This window comes from Giraffa tippelskirchi, chromosome 3 (assembly GCF_054371585.1).
Source record: "Giraffa tippelskirchi isolate mGirTip1 chromosome 3, T2T-mGirTip1v1.2.pri, whole genome shotgun sequence".
Lineage (NCBI taxonomy): Eukaryota > Metazoa > Chordata > Mammalia > Artiodactyla > Giraffidae > Giraffa > Giraffa tippelskirchi.
This window is the reverse complement of record NC_137277.1, coordinates 154526809-154548421: the sequence shown is the minus strand read 5'-3', so window position 1 is coordinate 154548421 and position 21613 is coordinate 154526809. Positions and strand designations below refer to the sequence as shown.

The window sequence follows — 21613 nt, the reverse complement described above, 5'->3', positions numbered from 1 at the left end:
GGCAGATTCTTTACATTCTGAGCCACCAAGGAAGCCCCTGATCAGTAGACACAGAAGCCACTGTGCTTTGTACCTGTAATGTGGTGGTGAGTGAAACTGAAATAGTGCCTGCCCTCAGGGAGTTTGGGCTTCCCTTGTGGTTCAGAATCCGTCTGCAATACGGGAGACCTGGGTTGGGAAGATCCCCTGGAGAAGGGAAAGGCTACCCACTCCAGTATTCTGGCCTGGAGAATTCCTTGAACTGTATAGTCCATTGGGTTGCAAAGAGTTGGACAAGACTGAGCAACTTTCACTCACTCACTCACTCAGGGAGTTTACAGGTGAAGCTGGAGTGGGGGCAGAGACATCAACAAAACAGGTAAGTTTTTTTAAAAAAAATATGTAATTATAAATTGAGAAAATGGCTAAGTGTGCTATGATGGAGAATAAAGCAGGAAACTTCAAGGATAGTCTTCCAGTCAGACCAGCCTATCCTCTTGTAAACTGGCAAAAGTCACTGGGGGTGGGTTGGGGCATGTACACACACACACACACACACACACACACACACACACACACACACACACACACGCCCTTTCTGCTTTGATGTGAATCTGAATGGGGTTTGAAGACCTCTCAAAACCATCCTCTTTCAACCTACAGGCTACAATGTGAAAGGGCAATGAAAATTGACTTTCATCATAGCTCCAAACCGGAAATGGGAAGCAACCTCTAGGTTCTAATAGTCCTATTTTCAGAAATAAGTTATTTCTCAAATTCTCTTAGCCAAGGGAGCTGCTAAAAACTAGTCCCAGGTTTGTTCCAAGTAAAAATTTCGAATTGCAAACATTCATTTGGGCGTTGAGAAAAGCAGAGAGGAGACTGTGAGGCACATAGCACTGTTTTCAAGAAATGTGTGATAAAGACTGTGAGAAAACAAAGAGGTAAGAAGGCCAGGAGGGTGCGGTTGGGCCTTGCAGGGCTCTGGGTCCCTAGGGCAGGGAAGACGAGTCCTTGAGGCCTGGAACCTTGTGTGTCGGAGTCTCGCTTCCCGGGCTGCTGGAAGGAAGCATTTAAGTGTGGGACCGCAAGAAGCGCTCGTAAACAAGAGAGCCGGGCCGGAGTGGTCGCTGGCCAAATGGGCTGTCACCGTGAGGAGGGCGGGCTGCCGATACCTAGCCCCAGCCTGGAGTAGGTTGCAGGCCCTGCAGGTGAAGGGAGAGAAGCAGTCGGTGGCCAGGTGAGCATCTGCCTGCTTCTTTGCCGCCTGGCTGGCCACTGGGGGAAGGGTGTGGGGATGACAGAATTGTAAATATGCGGGAAGCTACCTAGGATAGCGGTGATTTTGCTATTTCTTCCATCCTCTGGTTTTTATTTCATCCTGAAAATTTCACAATAATGCAGTGGACAATAGATGAGAAGAGATTATATGATGCATTGTCTATTTATTTCTATGAATCAGGTATATAAGTAGAAAGCAGTTGAAATAGCTGATCCTGTTCTGTGCGTTTTTTTTAATCCTCCCCTCCACCCCTCCCCACCCCTCCTGGGTCCTAGAAACGAGGCCTCAGCAGAGCTTTTAATTCGCATCTAACTAGGGCTCCCAGATTACAACGATTGTTCCTTCTGTTGACCTTGCTCATTTTTAATGTATAGTAAATGCCACTGTGTGACTGATGACAAGCATGATTTGGTGTTCTATAAAAGGATTACTAAGCTAAAAGCTTGAGATCCGGAAATTTTAGACCCACTCCTCAAATAAAATAAGTTACTACTGAGATATACAAATGAATGACAAATAAAGACTGATCTATATTTATCGCTTGCGAAGCAAAACAGATTTGAATTTACCAGGTTAAACGGAGATTGAGTTATGCTGTTGTAAACTTATTTGGAAGTTTTCTTTCTTCTTGGAAAAGAAATATCAGGGCTTTTTTCCTGTAATATATTAATTTCAATTGTCATAGTCAGTTGCAGTTTGCATTCATTCATAAGATACTGGCACACTTTAAGATACAGGGCACTTTTTGTTTCATTAGCTTCAAAAAAAATGCCTTAACCAAAACTGGGCTGAAAGATCAGTAGGCATGTAGTCTTTCTGGGTCATATAGTATAGCTTTTAGTTACTAGAAGAATATTAGAGTAAATTGCACATAAAAGAGTGTTTTAAAGTCATGCACATCAAGGGTATAATATTAATGAATGACGAGTTTGCCTTTACAGTGAGTATTTTCACAATGTTATGGTTCATAGCAAGAACTAGAAAGCCATTCTGGGTTTGAATTCCTGCTTGGTCATTTCCTATTGTGTAACCTTGAGCAGTTTATTTGTTATGTTTCTTAATCTTTGGTATGGGAATGACAGTACTGATCTCATAGGGTTATTATGAGGATTAAATGAGTTAATATTTTTACAATTCTTAGAACAGCACATATAGAAATCGCAATATACTTGTTTGTTAATAAATACATAAAGATATAGCAGTGTTAAAAGTAAATGGTGATTGCCAGGAGCTGGGGGAGGGTTGAAATGGACAGTTGTTAAATGAGTATAGTTTCAGTTTTGCAAAATGAAGAGTTCTAGAGATTAGTTGCACAACAAGGTAAATGTACTTAACAGTAAGAAACTGTATCCTTAAAAATAGTTAGGATAGTAACTTTCATATTGTAACTTTTCCCACAATTAAATCTCTTAAAAACAACAATGTTAGCAAGGTTATATACAGTCATCCCTCGATACACAAGGAGACTTAGTTCCAAAACCTCTCAGATACCAAAATTCAAGAAGCCTCAAGACCTTTATATAAAATGGTTTAGTGCCTTGCACTTAACCTACACACATCCTCTGGTGTAATTTAAATCATTTTTAGATTACTTATGAAAGTGTTAGTGGCTCAGTTGTGTCTGACTCTGTGATCCCATGGACTGTAGCCTGCCAGACTCCTGGGTACTATAAGATTACTCGTAGTACCTAATATAATGTATATTCTATGTAAATAGCTGTAATTTCAATGAAAATACTATGTAAATAGTTGCCTTTTTTTTTTTAAAGTTGCTAAGTCATATATTACTCTTTGTTACCCCATAGGCTGTAACCCACCAGGCTCCTCTGTCCATGGGATTTCACAGGCAAGAATACTGGAGTGGGTTGCCGTTTCCTCCTCCAGGGGCTCTTCCTGACCCAGGGATCGAACCTGCATCTCTTGTATTAGCAGGCAGATTCTTTACCACTGAGCCATTAGGGAATCCGCAGATAGTTGTCTGGTGTCTAGCAAATTTAATTTTTGCTTCTGAAACTTTCTGGAGTTCTTTTCCCCCCAGATATTTTCAATCTGTGATTGGTTGAATTTGCGGATTTGGAAGCCAAGGGTACGGAGGACCCACTGTGTTCAGAATCTTTATTAGCACTTAGCAGGCCCTGTCGGAGAAGGCAATGGCACCCCACTCCAGTACTCTTGCCTGGAAAATCCCATGGATGGAGGAGCCTGGTAGGCTGCAGTCCATGGGGTCGCTAAGAGTCGGACACGACTGAGCGACTTCACTTTCACTTTTCCCTTTCATGCACTGGAGAAGGAAATGGCAACCCACTCCAGTATTCTTGCCTGGAGAATCCCAGGGACGGCGGAGCCTGGTGGCTGCCGTCTATGGGGTCGCACAGAGTCGGACACTACTGAAGCGACTTAGCAGCAGCAGCAGTAGCAGCAGCAGGCCCTGTCCACAGCTCCCTTTGCTATTGTGAAAATGCACCTTCTGGCAGTCATCAGTAAGATTCACTTATTTGGTAAATTCATGCAATTAAGACATCATAAAGAGAACAAACAAATGATTAGAAGCAACACCTAAGACACTGTGGCCCACACAGTTCTGAAAATGCCCCTCCCCTGGGATTGCATGCTCTAATGCCTAGAACCTGTTGCAATGATGAAGTGTCACTTCCTTGATCATATTACGTTACATGGCACAGTTGAATATAAAATAGGGGAATGAGCTGGTGGGCCAAATCTAATCAAAGTGAAGCGAAGTGAAGTCGCTCAGTCGTGTCTGACTCTTTGCGACCCTGTGGACTGTAGCCTACCAGGTTCCTCCGTCCATGGGATTTCCCAGGCAAGAATACTGGAGTGGGTTGCCATTTCCTTCTCCAGGGGATCTTCCTGACCCAGGGATCGAACCCGAGTCTCCCGCATTATAGGCAAACGCTTGACCGTCTGAGCCACTAGGGAAGTCAAATCTAATCAAGGGGGCCTGTAAAAGAGGAGCGCTTTCTCAGGCTAGGGAAATCAGAGAGATCTGAAGCCTGAGAAGGACTGAACATGCTGTTGCTGTGTTGAAGATGGAGGGAATGCTTGAGAAGGAATGGGGGCGGCCTTGAGAAAGGCAGGAGACCTGGAATTGCTGAGGGTGACCCAGTGTGGAAACTGGGACCTCAGACTGAGGGCCAACAAATTGAATGAGCTCAGAACTGGATTCTTTACCAGAGCTGTTAGTTAAGAACACAGCCTGGCCAGCGTATTGATTTCAGCCTTGTGAAGGAGAGCCTGAGCTGACAACCCAGCCAACCCCACCCAGACTCTGACCTTCAGAATTGTGAGGAAATGGGTGTTGTATTAAGGTTCTAAGTTTGTGGGAATTTGTTACACCACAATAGAAGACTATAAAGACAGGAACAGACTATCTGTAGAAGAGAAAACTAAATGGCTAATAGTCATATGAAAGTGCATTCTCAAATAAAAAAGAGAAAAAAAATGCTTTCTCTTTCCATTAATCAAATAAATGAAACTGAAACAATAGCAGGGAACTGTTTTTCCAGCTCTCAAATTTATGTAGATTTTTAAAAATTCTAGCTCTTCACATCAGTTAGTGTGCAGTAGAGCAGACACTCGCAGATGCTGTGAGGGGTACACAGATGTTAAACCTTTCTGAAAAACTTGTTGGCTGAATGTCTGAAAAATCTCACTAATGTGTCTACTCCTCAGTCCAGTAGTTCCACTTCTAGCAGTCTGTACAAGGGAACTTATAAGAAATATTTTAAAAGTTAACATTCACAAGTGCTTAATATAGCTTTGATTAGAAAAGTCAGGTATTGACAATAGTCTCAATGCCCAACAGGAGGGGAACAGTTTGAATTAATTATGGTATTATCAAAAGATATGGTTGTCATACAGACTTTTAAAAGGATATTTATGAAGGGTTTTAACAGTGTGGAAAGGTATTTACCAATTTTTGGTTAAATAGGAGGAGATCGGTTAGACAAATAATGTGTAGTAAGTGAAAAATGTTAGTTGCTCAGCTGTGTCCAACTCTTTGTGACCCTGTGGACTGAAGCCTTCCAGGCTCCTTTGTCCATGGGATTCTCCAGGCAAGAATACTGGAGTGGGTAGCCATTCCCTTCTCTAGGGGTTCTTCCCAACCCAGGGATCTAACTCTGAGTCTCCCACATTGCAGGCAAATTCTTTACCATTCGAGCCACCAGGGAAGACCATAATAACTCTCAACCATGTTTAAAAAAGCAGAAAATCTGCCTACATAAGGAAAGAGGCTGAAAGGGCCAAAATGGAGCAGCATTTTTTTCTCCCATTGGAGGATGACTAGGCATAGTTTATTTCCCCTTGAACATTTTTATGTATTTTCAAAACGTTTTTTTCAAAACAGTAAATATATAGTAGTTGTTTATAACCATAATAGTTAACAAATATTATTTTAAATGCTGTTAAAAACTCTATGCTATGGGGAATACAATGAATCTAAGATATTGTCCAGTCAAATAATGGAGAAAAAAAAATTCATAAATAACTAAAATATGTGTGAGAAAGTGATGTTTTAAAGAAAGACAATGAGATAGGAAATGATGAATACAGTTGAGAAGGTTGAAGCCAAAGTAGGATAACCTATTTGTCAATACAGATAATCAGTGTAAGTGTTATGGTAGAAGGATGGCTGAGTATCATACTGAGATAATAGAATAAGGAAGCTCGTGGTTGAGTTTCACTAAGTCTTTGTTTTCTCATAGGTTGTTGGATTTTAGGCTTTGGGCCATAGACTTAGGTTAATTATACAAGTGGAAAACAAAGAATTATGATGGATATATAGCCATTAGCGGAGAAAAAAAAAAACAACCTTGCACGTTATTACTAGGAAAACCAAATTAGGCTGGTAACATCTGCATTAAAAACCATACAAAGCTAATACTGAATATTTATCAAGTACTTAACATACTCTATTCCAGTTCAATCTTGTGTGCAGCTTTCCTATGATACTTGAAGTCAAGTCATACATTTACATATTTAAGAAGCAGACAGGTTGCAGGGTACTATTTTAATTACTGGTTTCAGAAAACCTGATTTTAATAGAAACCTGAAAAGGTTAGCCCGTTTGGGTAGAATGTTTAGGATTCTCTGTCTATGGACACTTTCCAGGAGCCCCAGACCACTGCTGCTCCTCCTCCTTTTCCTACTACCTTCCTTTGATATTTTGATATGCCTTCTCCTCAACATCTGTAGGAAAGTACCGAAAGTGTGTCTTGCTCCACTTGCTTTAGCCAAATGCTGATTTTCTTCATGGAGCGTGTTTACTCTTTAAAAGAAACCATGTGGAGGAATATCTAACAAGGAATTGCTTTTTTTCTTTTTCCTTTTTCTTTTAGAGTGGATTTAGTATTTGGTTCTTAAGTAGCTGAACTGTATTCTAGCTTGGAGTTTCTGGTGCAAGCTAAATAATTCAGAGAACTGGGTACTGAGTGAGAGTGTGGTTAGAATAACTACCAGCAGTGAATTCCATGCCTATGTTTGCTCTGCTTCATTGGCTACTGTAGGTATTACCAGACAGCAATAAAAAGCCCACATCATTCACCTTCATATTGACAAAAGGGTAAGAAGTTTATTTGGTCCATGAGTGTAGTTAATGTTAGTGGCAACATGAGTTATGAGCAAAAAACCAAGTCAAAATATAGAGACCATTGTATTGAGATGTCAGGCATGCTATTTTTCACTAACATTTTGTTTGTGTTTCACACACTCATTAACTGTCAATTTGAGTTTTGTGTTTTAAATTTGATTCCCTGATTATATGTCACACTTATGAGTATGGAAGAGATTATTCACCTAGTTACCATGATTAGTGTAACCAATTTATAATTCAGTGCAAACTGAAGCTGCCTTGGTCTGTATTATCCAGTTTACCTGTAGACATTTATATAACTGCAAAATTTCTAAATATCCATTTCATCTCGTAGTCTACAGATGTGATTATAGATTTTCTTAGGTCAAGGAACGTGTATTATAGGCTAGAAAACACTGGAAATGTAACCAACAGTTTTTATGCTCCAGGAAATTAGCTAAATGATCTTTTCTCATAAACTTTTCCAGAACAGCTTCTCTTCCACCCTCAGGGATTCGTTTGTTAATTAGGTAAGTAAGAATTGAGCACTTGTTTTATGCCATGACACATACCTCTTATACTTGGAGCCAGAGATACAATCTTGAAGTAAACAGGCACAATCTTGCCTTCGTGAAGGTTGCTATCTAGTAGGGGAGACAGACAAGTAAACAGGATATTTTTACAGAGTGAAAAGCGTTATAATTGAGGAAATGTGTGTGCTATGGGACCTCACAAGAGGGATGTCCAGAATGGACATGGGAGATCAGGGAAGAAGTGGTACCTCAGCAAAGACCTGAAGGCTGAATGAGAATTAGCCAAGTTGTGTGCCTGTGTGTGGAGGGGTACAGGATAAGAGACGATGGAGATTTAAGAGGTAACCCTAGGAAGTAAGTGGACTAGAGCTCTTATAGGCAGTGTTAAGGAATATTAAGATTTATCCAGAAAATAATGAGTTTTATCAATATTTTTAGAAAGCTCTCTCTGACTGCAGTGTAGTGAACGGATTAGTGGAAGGAAAAAATAAAGGGAGGAAACTGGCTGGTGTCTGAACTAAGGTTGTAAAGAACGAGAGAAAGGGATAAATTTGGCAGATCTCAGAGAAATAGAATTAACATGACTTGCTGTTCAGCGTGATTTGTTGGGGAGGGAGCCAGTAGGGTCAAGGATGATAATATCCTTCACTCTATGGAGAATGCCAAGAGGAGGGGCAGGCTGAGGGTTAGGTGAGGAGTTGGGTTTTGTGCATGTTAGGAGTTAGGGGATGTCTGAAAGGCAGTGGCATGTGTGAGTCTAGAGCTCAGGAGAACAGTACTTCTCATCTCCACGTGGACTTCTACTGAAAGCCACAGGAATGGAGATCATCCAGTGGAAGAGGAACTAAATAAGAGGGTTATAAGGAAAATAGGGGAGCACCTACATTATGATATGGACATTTTGTTGTTCAGTCACTCAGTCATGTCCGACTCTGAGACCCCGTGGACTGCAACACACTAGGCTCCCCTGTGCTTCACTATCTGCCAGAGTTTGCTCAGATTCATGTCCACTGAGTCGGTGAGGCTATCTGCCACCTCCTTTTCTTTTTGCCTTCAATCTTGAACAGCATCAGTGTCTTTTCAGATGAGTTGGCTTTTCGCATTATGTGGCCAGAGTATTGGAGCTTCAGCTTCAGCATCAGTTGTTCTAATGAATATTCAGGATTGATTTTCTTTTAGGATGGACTGGTTTGCTCTCCTTGCTGTCCAAGGGTCTCTCGAGTCTTCTCCAATACCACAGTTCAAAAACATCAATTCTTTGGTGCTCAGCCTTCTCTATGGTCCAGCTCTACATCCATACATGACTACTGGAAAAACCGTAGCTTTGACTGTACAGATCTTTGTCAGTAAAGTGATAAGGGCATAGGAAAGGGAGCTCATACAAGGGACTGAAAGGAGCATACAGAGATAAAGGAGAAGTGCCGGAAGAGACTGTGTTAATGCATTCATGAGAGCAATGTAAAGAGTGCGTATTCAATAGTTCAGTACTACTGAGAGGTCAGGCAGTTGTGGAGTGAAAAGTCTCCCGGGTTTGACAATAAGAAGATTGTTGTTGACCTCTGCCTGTGCAGTTTCACCTGAGGCAGAATCAGAGTGCTCCCACATGGTGAGAAGTAGAGTCAGAGAGTATTAAAAAAAAAAAAAATTTCTTTAAGAAACTTGGAAGAGGAGGAGGGACAAAGTGTCTGAGCTATACAGGAACTTGTGGAACAAGGGAAGATGTTACTTCTTCATTATTTCTTCTTTGAGAAGAAATATTCCTTTTGAATCACCCTGAATCTTGAACTAGTGAATCCTTCCACTCTAAGACCACCAGAAAGCACAGAAACTAATGCTGCCTGAATAGTGCAGGAGGAACCCTTGAGTAAATTAAAACCTTATCTCAGAGCTTCCAAAACTGATTGCTGTCACCACCCTCTCCACCAGTTTGTTGGTTTGTAATGGGAGGAGATCAAAGAGACTGTGGCGACCTTTTCCCTGGTACCATCCAGATGACACCCGTCACTATTCTGTACCCTGCTTTGAGTTCTCAAAGCACTTACATATGTCATTTGATTTACACTCCGAAACAATCTTTGGAGGAGGTGGGACAGGAATCCTTATTTGACCTACATTGAAAGAACTAGAATTCAGGTTCAAATGACTTGACAATAATAGAGGTACATGGATGCTTCAAACTCAGGTCTTCTAATTCCAGACCTTGTGGTGCAAAAGTAATTACTCTTCACTAAAAGGTCAGATATAGTATCTATATTTTCACTGTAGTGGGCTCATGTGAAACCTGGGCATGTCATCTTAAGAAACAAGACTGAAAGTTGTGGGTCAACTTTGTTATTTTGTTTGAATCCCGTATGTACTGGTATTTGTCCCTCTATCCACCTGTCACCCCCCCCCCCAAAAAAAAGTTCAGTTAGTTTCAGTTTATTTGGATGTGCCTTAATAGCTGAACCATGTTTGAATTACCTATAGTCACATCTAACTTGAAAATATTCCTTTCAGTTCTTTTGACAGAAACACTTATTTGTAGGGTTAGTTTTTTTTTTTTAAAGCAAACATTTTTACAAGTGTTTCTATTTATTGGCTAAATGAAAAATGATGTCTTCGGTAAACATTAGTGAAAGGTTAGGGCAATTAGGACTGTGTAAACATTTTTGAAAGCACTTGTTTGGCCAAAATGGAGTCACAGTTATTATACCCTTGCAGACATTCCAAGCAGTGTGTCCAAGGTCACTTCAGAGAATTGAGGTTAGCTAGTTAGAACAGCCTTTTATTCTGTTTGTTCAGGCACCTCTCATCCACCATTCCCTTAGAGAATTTACAGTGACACAGAAATAGTACAGAGGTGATTTTTTTTAAATTAAGTATACACTATTTCCCTGGGTATAAAGATTGATATTTAGCAATCAACTTTCTGAGTTGTGGGATTCACAAACAGAAAGATCTAAAAATAATTATTAAAGTTCTTTCTATTTGACATTAACATTCAAAGTACCTTATGTGTAAAATTCTAGCTGTGTTATCTCAAGGTAATTAGTTTGCTGTTGTCATACTGGCTGGTATGTACATTTTGGAGGCTTGCTTCCACTCACTTACTGGCCATATTAGCTTGGACAAGATACTACTGCATTTCTTTAAATCTCAAGTCCCTTATCTGTAAAGTGGTAATAATAATAACAGCAGCAGCTCTCCCATAGGGTTGCTGGGAGGATTTAACAATGTAATGAAGATACAAGGCTTCACATAATCACTTTAGTAAGTGCTCAGTAGCACTTTTTTCCAGTAGTCATGTGTGGATGTGAGAGTTGAACTATAAAGAAAGCTGAGTGCTGAAGATTTGATGCTTTTGAACTGTGGTGTTGGAGAATACTCTTGAGAGTCCTTTGGACTGCAAGGAGATCCAACCAGTCCATCCTAAAGGAAATCAGTCCCGAATATTCATTGGAAGGACTGATGCTGAAGCTGAAACTCCAATACTTTGGTCACCTAATGAGAAGAATCAGAGTCAGGACATGACTGAGTGACTGAACTGAACTGAAGTGCTCAGTAAATGTTACAACGACTTAAATCTTGGTCTTGGCATAGGAGCTGTAAGAACTCTATGTAGTTTTTTAAACTTTTCATTAAATACACCCTTCCACATTTAACGTATGTCCATCTACACTGAAGGAGTCCTCTGCAGGGCATTTTTGAAGACTTTAGCAGTAGTCATTTCCGATGCTGGGGAACTGTTTGAATCATAACTACCGTAAGCTCATCACCCTAATGTCAGATCTAAACAGTCAGAGAAATAAGGCCAGTCAGAGCTCCAGAATTCAACTTCAGAGTGTTTTTGCCTTGCAGACTTGTTTCGTAAAAATCAGTTTCATACTAATAATAATAGTGTATGCATGTGTGCGTGCTCAGTCATATCTGACTCTTTGTGACCCCATGGACTGTAGCCCGCCAGGCTCCTCTATCCATGAGATTCTCCAACCAAGAATACTGCAGTGCCTTGCCATGCTCTCCTCCAGGGGATCTTCCCAACCCAGGGATCGAACCCAGGTCTCTTGTGTCGGCAGATGAATTCTTTACAACTGAGCCACCTGGGAAGCCCAATGGTCCACAATAAAAGAAATTTAAACCAAGATTTAGAGATGAAAATGTAGTTTTTAGTGTTCTCCCTTTTCATACTTTGTAAACTTTTCCTTTGTCTATATGATGGACAGAGAATTTTTTGGCCTATGTGTTGTACGTAGTAAAATAGCAAAGACTTGTCTTCTTATTTTTACCTTGCCTTGTCCTTATCTTTGAGGGTCAAAGACAATGTTTTGTCTGCTTTTGGCAGCCTCATTTGTTTCCTGAGAGAATTGGTAAGAGGCTGTTTGGTAGCCAACCAAGGTCATTGTCAAAAATTGAGTCCACAAGGGAGGGAGAAGTTATGGAAGCAGCCCATCATCACTGGGTACCTCCATCCTTTCAAATGAGAAGTGAGTCACCTTCTGCTTAGACCTTGTCGTGGGTCTGGTACTCTCTGGGTGCCATTTAACAAAGACCTGGGCTCATATTTAAGCAGGTCCCAGTGTACCGAGGAAAGAAAAAAAATCAGATGATTACTTCTCATGTACATTCACCCTAAATGCCCAGAGGAACCAGTTCTGTGAATACGTGCTCACCCATAAGCTGGTCGTTGCTTTGCAGGTTAAAGTGGTGAGTGTTCTCCCTTCTGCTAATCAGCTGTGGTGACCTAAGGAATTAAGTCAACAGGAAGTGAGGCACGGGTTCATTTCTCATGTCATCTCAGCCACCCAGCAGAGGCTTCTTCTGGCCGGGGATGTTCCCATGGGTCGTATAGACTGGCGCAGTTTGTGAGGAAGCACTCTGCACGCATGCCTCCCATTTGTGCAGTGGTGAGTTCACGTTGAGCTCACGCTTTGGTGGGACCTTTCAAGATATTCCTGTAAGTTGACAGCTTCATACCAGAAGCAGCATCATTTCTAGAGCAGGTCTGATTAGTTTTGTTTGTACAGTTGTTTCCTTTGTGTTTTGTTTCTTTCAGCTGAAGTCATCTCTGTATACATGTTATTATGTGATTTAATTGTGTTTTGTCACTTAAGACCTTTTATTGTCCCTTGACTTGTGATGATTCTTATTTATGTTCTTGTATCACCTTTTGTATACTTCTGTTAGAGTGCTTTTTATACTTGGTTTTGTTGTGTTTCCCCACAAGCTCTTTGAGGGCAGAAGCTGTGTTTTGTGACCGTAGCATCATCTAACATAGTGTTTGGATACTTGGTCCATCCTCTGTAAGTGCTTGTTGAGTATAAATGGTTGTGTGTTTAGGAATCTGCTAGCTTCTAATAGGAATAGTAATTGTTTTAGATTTTACAAAAATTTCACATATATTATCTGCCTTTGTGCATTACAGCTCTCTAATGGAGAGATGCTTTGAGGGATACAGGCATTGGCAGGATTTCCACTTTGCAGATAAGAAGGGTCAAGAAGTTGTGAGTCAGCCTGACTTACTGGAGGTCATTCAGCTTAGAAGGCAGTGCTGAGCCATCAGCCCTCTCCTGGTATCAGAAATGTGTGTTCTTCCTGTTGCTACACCTCTGTCCCATCAAACAAACTCAAAACTGGGTGGCTCATGGATTGAATTCCACTTACGTAGTCCTTGTTTACAGAGAAGGCAATGGCAGCCCACTCCAGTACTCTTGCCTGGAAAATCCCATGGACGGAGGAGCCTGGTAGGCTGCGGTCCATGGGGTTGCAAAGAGTCGAACACGACTGAGTGACTTCACTTTCATTTTTCACTTTCATGTATTGAAGAAGGAAATGGCAACCCACTCCAATGTTCTTGCCTGGAGAATCCCAGGGACAGGGGAGCCTGGTGGGCTGCCGTCTATGGGGTCGCACAGAGTCGGACATGACTGAAGCGACTTAGCAGCAGCAGTCCTTGTTTATGGTCCTTCTAGCATAGGGTCCCTGAGTGATTTAAGGTGATTTAAAAGGTAATTGAACTTGTACTCAGTAATCAGACAGGGATTGCAGGAACTTCTTTTTCTTTCCCATGGGGCCTTCGACTGACAGTAGATGAATCATTTTGGTCTCTTTCATCATCTCTAAAAAATAATCCTGCTTCTCTACTTACCTCTGTTGAGATTACTACAAAATTTTATCAAGAAGCTTATTAAGTGCTTTATAAACCACGCACTAAACCATGCACATGAAGACAGTTACTCTCAATAAAGTCAAATAGTTGTATGAGCTGATGACATCTTTAAATCTAAAGAGGCTAATCTAGAAAGCTACTTCCCTAGCTTTTAGGGTGTCTTGCATTGCTGGGTCTCAGTTTATCTCTTTGGAGTGTCCATTACCTTCATTGTGGAGGTGTCATGCTAGCTGGTTTAGCTGAGATGGCAGCTCCGTGTTGTAGTTGTTGTTCAGTTGCTAAGTCATGTTCGTCTCTTTGCGACCCAGTGGACTGCAGCACCCCAGGCTCCTCTGTCATCCACTGTCTCTTGGAGTTTGCTCAAAGTCATGTCCATTAAGTTGGTGATGCCATCCAACCATCTCATCCTCCTTGTACTAGTCAGTTATTCCTTGCTGCAGTTGGAGGCTGACTCTAGCGCATATGATTTTTATGATGGAACTTGTCACTTTCTTCACCTCAGTCCTAGCACAAAGATAATTTGAGTGGTTCCTTTGTATGTTTTTTAATCACTATTTCCTTCCATGGAGGTAAAGGGAAATGAAAAACATTGAGTCTGCATTTTTAGACCCTTAAGTATCTGAAGTTTGTGTCTGTTTTGTTGCTAGAACCAGGACATTTTGGTTTTATGAAAACAGGCTTCCGAATCAGAAGCCCTAGCTTTCCAGTCCAGTGGTTGACATTGGGGCATAATAACATTACTGCCTTCAAGAGCAGAACAGTCAGAAATTTGAGATGCCATACTTATATTTAGTTTGGTTTCTGGGAAAATACCTTGGGGCGTCACATGTCTCAATGATTTTTGCAAGTGACAGACAATAATCACAGAGATGGACTGAAAAATGCTTTAGGTTGACTGCCTGGGGGTATTTCAAAGGGAACATGTCCTTCCTGGTATTAGAAAGAGCTTGAGCTCTAAGTCACTGGGAAATTTGACCAGCTGAACTATGGATTTAGAGTGGTTCTCAGAGTAATTCCTAAGTGTTGCATAGGTGCTTTTGTTTTCATAAAAGGTCTGAGTGAGGTCTTTGCTACCTGACCTTTGCCATGTTATTTTTAAACCCAGTTTCAATAGCTTGGAAGCTTTTTCTAACCAAGAAAAAATGTAAAAGCTCAAGTCAATGTTTTGGAAATCATGTCGGATTTTACTTAGATGAGCTTATGAATTCAAATATATTTATGCCAGAAAACCAGAGTGCTGTTTATATGTATAGATGTCAGTACTTTGAAAACAGAGTTCATACAGTTGTTCATTCAACCAGTATTTACTGAGCACCCACCGTGTACTGGGCTTCCAAGGTGGCGCAATGGTAAAGAATCTGCTGGCCAAGCAGGAGACATGGGTTCAATCCCTGGGTCGGCAAGATCCCCTGGAGTAGGAAATGGTAACCCACTCCAGTATTCTTGCCTGGAAAGCCGCATGAACAGAGGAGTGTGGCAGGCTACAGTACATGGGCTGCAAAGAGTCAGACACGACTGAGGGACTGAACACATACACACTGTGTATTAGCCATAGTGTTAGGTCCAGTGAGGATTGTAAACATGCGATGGGGTAGAATTGCTGCTCTCAAGTTGCTGTATATCCAGTAGGGTAGGCGTGTGACTGCAGGAAAGTTACTCGGCATCTTTGCACCTCAGATTCCTCATCTGTAAAAATGGGAATAATGGTACCACTTTAAACATGGTGAAGCTTACAGATATAAAGTACTAAGCAATGTACTTGGTGCAAAATATGCTTTTGATGGTTTATTATCATCCTCATTTCAGAAAGAACAGGCACTGTGCAATGTAAGCTGTGGGCGTGGTACCAAAGACGTTCTGTAGATGGTTGAAGAAAGAGCAGACCGTTTTAGGATCGGGAATCGAAGAAAGCTTGTGAAAGAGGTGGCAGTTGAGCTTGAAGAGTGGATGGAATTTCAGTAGATAGAGGTGGGAGATGGTACCTCAGAGATAACTGTAAGCAAAGTGTTAGAGTTGGGAAAGCCTAAAATTTGAGCAGTAGTATTCCAGTTTGGAGGAAAAGAATGTTTTACGAAAGCGATGTGGAAAGTTGCAGAGCGAGCTAGTCCCAGACTGTGAAAGGCCTAGATTAGAGAGTTGTGCCATCATCAGTGGGAGCTGTACTGACGGGTTGTATTTGCTTTTGTCTCGCCAGTACCTCAGACAGCACACAGCCCATAGTGAGCAGTCAGCAAATAATCATTGAGTGGATAACTGAGTTGGCTTGAGACAAGTTGAGCTTCATTTTGGCAGAAGATAAGTCAGGTAGAAATGTCTTACAAAAAGTTGGGAACATGGGACCCAAGTCCCATGAAGACCGAAGGTGGAAGTTTGGGAGGTGTGAACATGGAGGTAATTATTGAAGCCATAGTGTGGACGAGTTAACCCGAGCAGTACTTGTGGCCATGGTCAGAGAAGAGAGTTGAGGTGAGGCCCTATTTGATGAGGAGACCAGAAAGAAAAGGCAAAAGATGGAACCAAGAAGGGGAGGGTAGAAGAAGAAAGAAAACAGAGACCTCGGTGCCTGTGAATCCCGAGGAGGAAAGGTTTGAGGAGGGGCTGGTTGACAGGCTCAGGGCAGGTCAGGGCTTTGCAGTGAGGGAGCTGGTGGTGGTGTGGTGAGGAGGTCCCTGGACTGGGTGGAAGAGAGGTCAGTCAAGTGGGGCCTGGTGCCAGGCTGTAGGTCTTGCTGGACACAGCACACTCAGGCACATTTTTTTCTTTTCAAGGTTAGTTATTTATTGGTATTTGCTTTTTGAGCATATATCTAAACAGATCGTATGCCCAAACTATATATATAATCTGATTTCAATTAAATATTAGATTAAAAAAAAACCTATTTTCTCTAAGTTCTGAGGTCATGACGGATTTTCGTTTCTTTTCCACATCTGTCAGTATTTTCCAGGGTTTTTATGAGTGTTTATTACCTTCAGAATTGGGAAAAACACTATAAAATTATATTTTTAAATGGTATGTTCCTTATGTATTGCCCATCAATACACTTCTTATTTATTGAAACTTAGATAAATGTAGCCATTTAATTCCGTCTGTGTTTCTACCTGTCCTTCTCCCCTGAAAGACCTCTGGACTCTTCTTCTGAGGTCCACACCAGCACCATTTCCTTATCTGCTGCTCCTGGCTTGCCTGTGCTCCATCAACATGCTCACATTACATGTCTTTATAACAGAGCTTAACCTCTTGTAGCCTGATCGCCCAGAAACATCCTTACTAGGATCAGATCCTTTTGTGGTGGAGCCTTTACCTTATGTAACTTGCAGAAGATTTCTGGTCAGCTGTGGCCTTAACCAAAGTGAAGACCATGTGAGAGCCACATGTGCTGATCATTCTTATAATCGCCCTTGTTGCTCATATTTGAGGATGAATTGGCAGAAACTGTTTGTCCTGAGTGTCTTTAGCATTGCATTTTTCTTCATAGTCCAGCTGCTTCTAAAACTACATGGCCCCAGCCTCTTGAGCACTCATTACATTCTGAATACAAGCCATTTAGTCAAGTAGGAGGAAGTCAGCATTTTTACCATCCAACTTGGGAGATGTGGCCTGTCTGTGTGGGCCGGACTGGTATTATTACTCATATCTGCTTCTGCTTCTGTGTGGGAGGACTGCTGTATTCATCCTGCTAATTAGCCTTGCCTAATGAGCATGTAAACAGCAGATTTCCTTCTTAGGAAATAGCAGTACACTGACACCGCATCCTGTTACATTTGGATGCGTGCATAGGATTCTTTGGGTTGAGTGTTTTTGACTACACTTGACAAATGGACCTCAGTTTCTCAACCTATCACACTGGGGAAACAACGCTTTTTACAGAAAGAGTATTCTTTATAAAAATAAGATGAAATGTCTGTAGATCATTGAGTTGCTGAAAAGCAGGATGCTATAAATAGTTGGTTGCTGATGTTGCTGTTGTTGGGCTGACATGTCTTTCCAAGGAGAGACCAGGAGCACATGGTGTTGAATAGGTGAGGTCCGGTGGAGGGCTCCGTAATTATACAGCTGTTTACATTTTTAAAAAAAGGTGTGTTGAAATCAAAAACAGCTACCTAGTGAATGATCCACATGTGAAGCAGTTTGATATTAGCAATGTTATTGGATGCAGGTACAGAGGAAGGCGCCCAGAGTGTAAACGGTTTGCCAGAGGCCACCCAGCACATGTGTGGTTGAACTAGATTTAGAACTCAGTTCTGATTAGCTCCTGATTTCCAGTTTTGTGTAGAAGCAAACCAGACTGCACCCCCATGGTGATTTCACTCAGTTCACTTTGTCAGAGGAAAGTAATCTCCCTACTTTGATCTGTCTGAATGTGTTATTATTTTTTAATTAATTTCAAAACCAGACGAGGCAAGCTAGTAAGAGGTGTTCACTTATAGAGACTAAACTTGGGCATTAGACCTTTGTACAGTGAATTTGAGGACTATACATCCTAGGGAAAAGAAAAATTCCAAGAGGAGAAAGTTGGAATATGGAGCACCGAAGGTTGAAGATATAGAGATTATATAAGAGGGTCAGTAAGACGTCACATGCCTGCTGTCAAGTACTTGGAATGTAGAGTGGGATCGAGAGAGGGCTGTTGAGTATTCAGTACATTGTGGCAAACCCAGGGTGTTCTGAGAGCCTGAGCAATTTGGAATGCTCCCCAGCTCGGGCCAAAGCACGGAGAAATAAAACAGCAAGGTGAGTGGTGCCCGGGAATGACAAAATAAAGAGGTAGATAGGTCATGAAGGGCCATGAACGTCCTGTAAAGGAATAACAATGCATTCATGCAACACGCATCTATTTAGTGCTTTTTGTGTGTGTGTCAGGTATTTCTCTAATGTACTTGGGATACATGCTGCTAAGTCGTGTCAGTCGTGTCTGACTCTGTGCGACCCCACAGACGGCAGCCCACCAGGCTCCCCCGTCCCTGGGATTCTCCAGGCAAGAGTACTGGAGTGGGTTGCCATTTCCTTCTCCATGGGATACATGAGTGAACAAAATAAGTATCAATTCCTGCCCTTGAGGATCTTTCACTTTAATGAGGAGGGAGAAACACTAGACATTAAATAATAATTAAATTGAATGGTACAGTAGAGGATGGTAGATGTAAAAATGATGCAGCCATGTGATCATGGTTAATGTAAGCAGTAGTGAATCATGCGGAGAAGGCAGTGGCAGCCCACTCCAGTACTCTTGCCTGGAAAATCCCATGGACGGAGGAGCCTGGTAGGCTGTAGTCCATGGGGTCGCAAAAAGTCGGACACGACTGAGCAACCTCACTTTCACTTTTCACTTTCATGCATTGGAGAAGGAAATGGCAGCCCACTCCAGTGTTCTTGCCTGGAGAATCCCAGGGATGGCGGAGCCTGGTGGGCTGCCTTCTATGGGGTCGCACAGAGTCAGACACGACTGAAGCGACTTAGCAGCAACAGCAACAGCAGCAGTGAGTCATGTTGATAGTACCTACTCTTCTTATGATACGATGAGAATGCCACCTTACCTCTCTGGATTTTCTCCCCAAAACATATAACCTTAATCTCATCACAAGAAAACCATCAAACAAATCTCAGTTGAAGAACAGCCTGTGCAAAACCTGACCAGTACTCCTCAAAACTGTCGAAGTCATCAGAAACAAGTAAAGCCTGAGAAGCTGTCACAGCCACGAGAAGGCTAAAGAGACTTGACAACTAAATGCCATGTGTTATCCTGATTAGGATCCTGGAGCAGGAAAAAGATATTAGGGAAAATTGAGGAAATCTGAGCAAAAAAACTTTAGTTAACAATGATATATTAATATTGATTCATTAATTGTGATAAATGTACCATATTAATGCAAGATGTTACATGGAGGAAACTGGATGTGGGATATACGGAAACTCATTGTACTGTTTTTGAAATAATTATGTAAATCTCAAACTGTTCTAAAACTTAAAATTTACTAAAAAAAAAACCCCACAGAGTAAAGGAGATCAGAAATCCAGGGTAGAGACACATGTTGTAATTTAAAATAGGATGGTCAGGGCAGGCCTCATTGAGAAGGTGACATGAACAGTCACTTAAAAAGAGAGTTGACCATGTTGGTATGGAGGGGGACGGGTCAGCCAGTGCAAAGACCCTGAGGGGAGAAGATGTCTGCAAGTCAGAGAAACAGCAGGGAGGCCAGTGTGTGTGTGTGTGTTTTGAAGGGTCAGGGGGCGGGGTTCAGAGAGTATGACGTTACAGAGGAAAGGCGATGGAAGCCATCAGGTGAGGACTTTTAGGCTGTTACTGGGAGATAGTGAGGACAGGGAAGCCTGATATGCTGCAGTCAATGGGGTCACAAAGAGTTGGACATGACTGAGCGACTGAACAACGGCAACATTCATATACTGTGTGCCGGGAACCATGCCATGGGTTGTCCTATTTAATTCTCTCAGCTGTTGATATTTTAGGAGAGTTAAAGTTAAATTCAAAGTTAATTTATATTAACTTGCTGATTTTGCAAATGAGAAGATTGAGATTAGGAAGATGAAGTAATTTCCCAGAGTCCCATTGCTGGTAACTGATGCAGCTGCAGTTCCTTTTTTCATACTGAGACCCATAATTGTCACTCGTGACTTCATCCTCCTCTCCACAGGGGGCTGGACTAGATCTTCTAGGCCAGGAATTAGATCTTCTAAACCACAGCCCACTAGAAAAGGTGGCCCTCTGCTTGTTTTTGTTTAAGTCATGGTTAAAAAAACAAACAAACATAAAGTTTACCATTGTAATCATTTTAAGGTCAATAGTAATTATATTCACATTGCTGTGAAACACATCTCCAGAACTTTTCATCTTGCAAATCTAAAACTCTACACCCATTAAACAACAACTCCCTTTTACCTCCTTCCCTAGCCCCTGGTAACCCCCATTCTACCTTTTAATTTCCATGAATATGATACACAGATGACACCACCCTTATGGCAGGCAGAAAGCGAAGAAGAACTAAAGAGCCTCTTGATGAAAGTGAAAGAGGAAAGTGAAAAAGTAAGCTTAAAACTCAACATTCAGAAAACTAAGATCATGGCATCTGGTCTCATCACTTCATGGCAAATAGATGGGAAAACAATGGAGACAGTGACAGAATTTATTTTTAGGGCCTCCAAAATCACTGCAGATGGTGACTGCGGCTATGAAATTAAAAGATGCTTGCTCCTTGGAAGAAAAGCTATGACCAACCTAGACAGCATATTAAAAAGCAGAGACATTACTTTGCCAACAAAGGTCTGTCTAATCAAACTATGGTTTTTCCAGTAGTCATGTATAGATGTGAGAGTTGGACCGTAACGAAAGCTGAAAAATTGATGCTTTTGAACTGTGGTGTTGGAGAAGACTCTTGAGAGTCCATTAGACTGCAAGGAGATCAAACCAGTCAATCCTAAATGAAATCAATCCTAAATATTCATTGGAAGGACTGATGCTGAAGCTGAAACTCCAATACTTTGGCTACCTGATGCAAAAAGACCCTTTTCTTTTCATTAGAAAAGACCCTGATGCTGGGAAAGATTGAAGGTTGGAGGAGAAAGGGACGGCAGAGGACGAGATGGTTGGATGGCATCACTGACTCAATGGACATAAATTTGAACAAGCTCCGGGAGTTGATGTAGGACAGGGAAGCCTGGTGTGCTGCAGTCCATGTGATTGCAAAGAGTCAGACACGACAGAGCGACTGAATAACAACAATAGCAAAGACATTGAAGGCATTTAGAACAGTGTCTAAATAGTAACTGCTCCACTAGAATATGGAACTTCCCTGGTGGCTCAGGCCGTAAAGAATTCACCTGCAATGTGGGAGACCTGGGTTCGATCCCTGGGTCTGGAAGATCCTCTGGAAAAGGCAATGGTAACCCATTCCAGTATTCTTGCCTGGGAATTCCCATGGACACAGTAGCTTCAGTTCCGTTCAGTCGCTCAGTCGTGTCTGACTCTTTGCGACCCCATGAATCACAGCACGCCAGGCCTCCCTGTCCATCACCAACTCCCAGAGTTTACCCAAACCCATGTCCATCGAGTCGGTGATGCCATCCAG

The 21613-nt window shown here is 41.7% G+C and overlaps 1 protein-coding gene across 2 annotated transcripts in view; it reads left to right on the top strand.

Annotated features, from left to right (window-relative positions):
* Positions 1–1079: 1079 nt before the first annotated feature.
* The window catches only part of PLEKHM3 (pleckstrin homology domain containing M3), a 209319-nt gene continuing 188785 nt past the window's right edge, over positions 1080–21613 (top strand). For both annotated transcript variants that reach the window (XM_081578174.1, XM_081578175.1), the window contains exon 1: positions 1080–1219. The gene's annotated coding sequence lies outside the window, so the exon portion shown is untranslated. The remainder of the gene's footprint in view (positions 1220–21613) is intronic.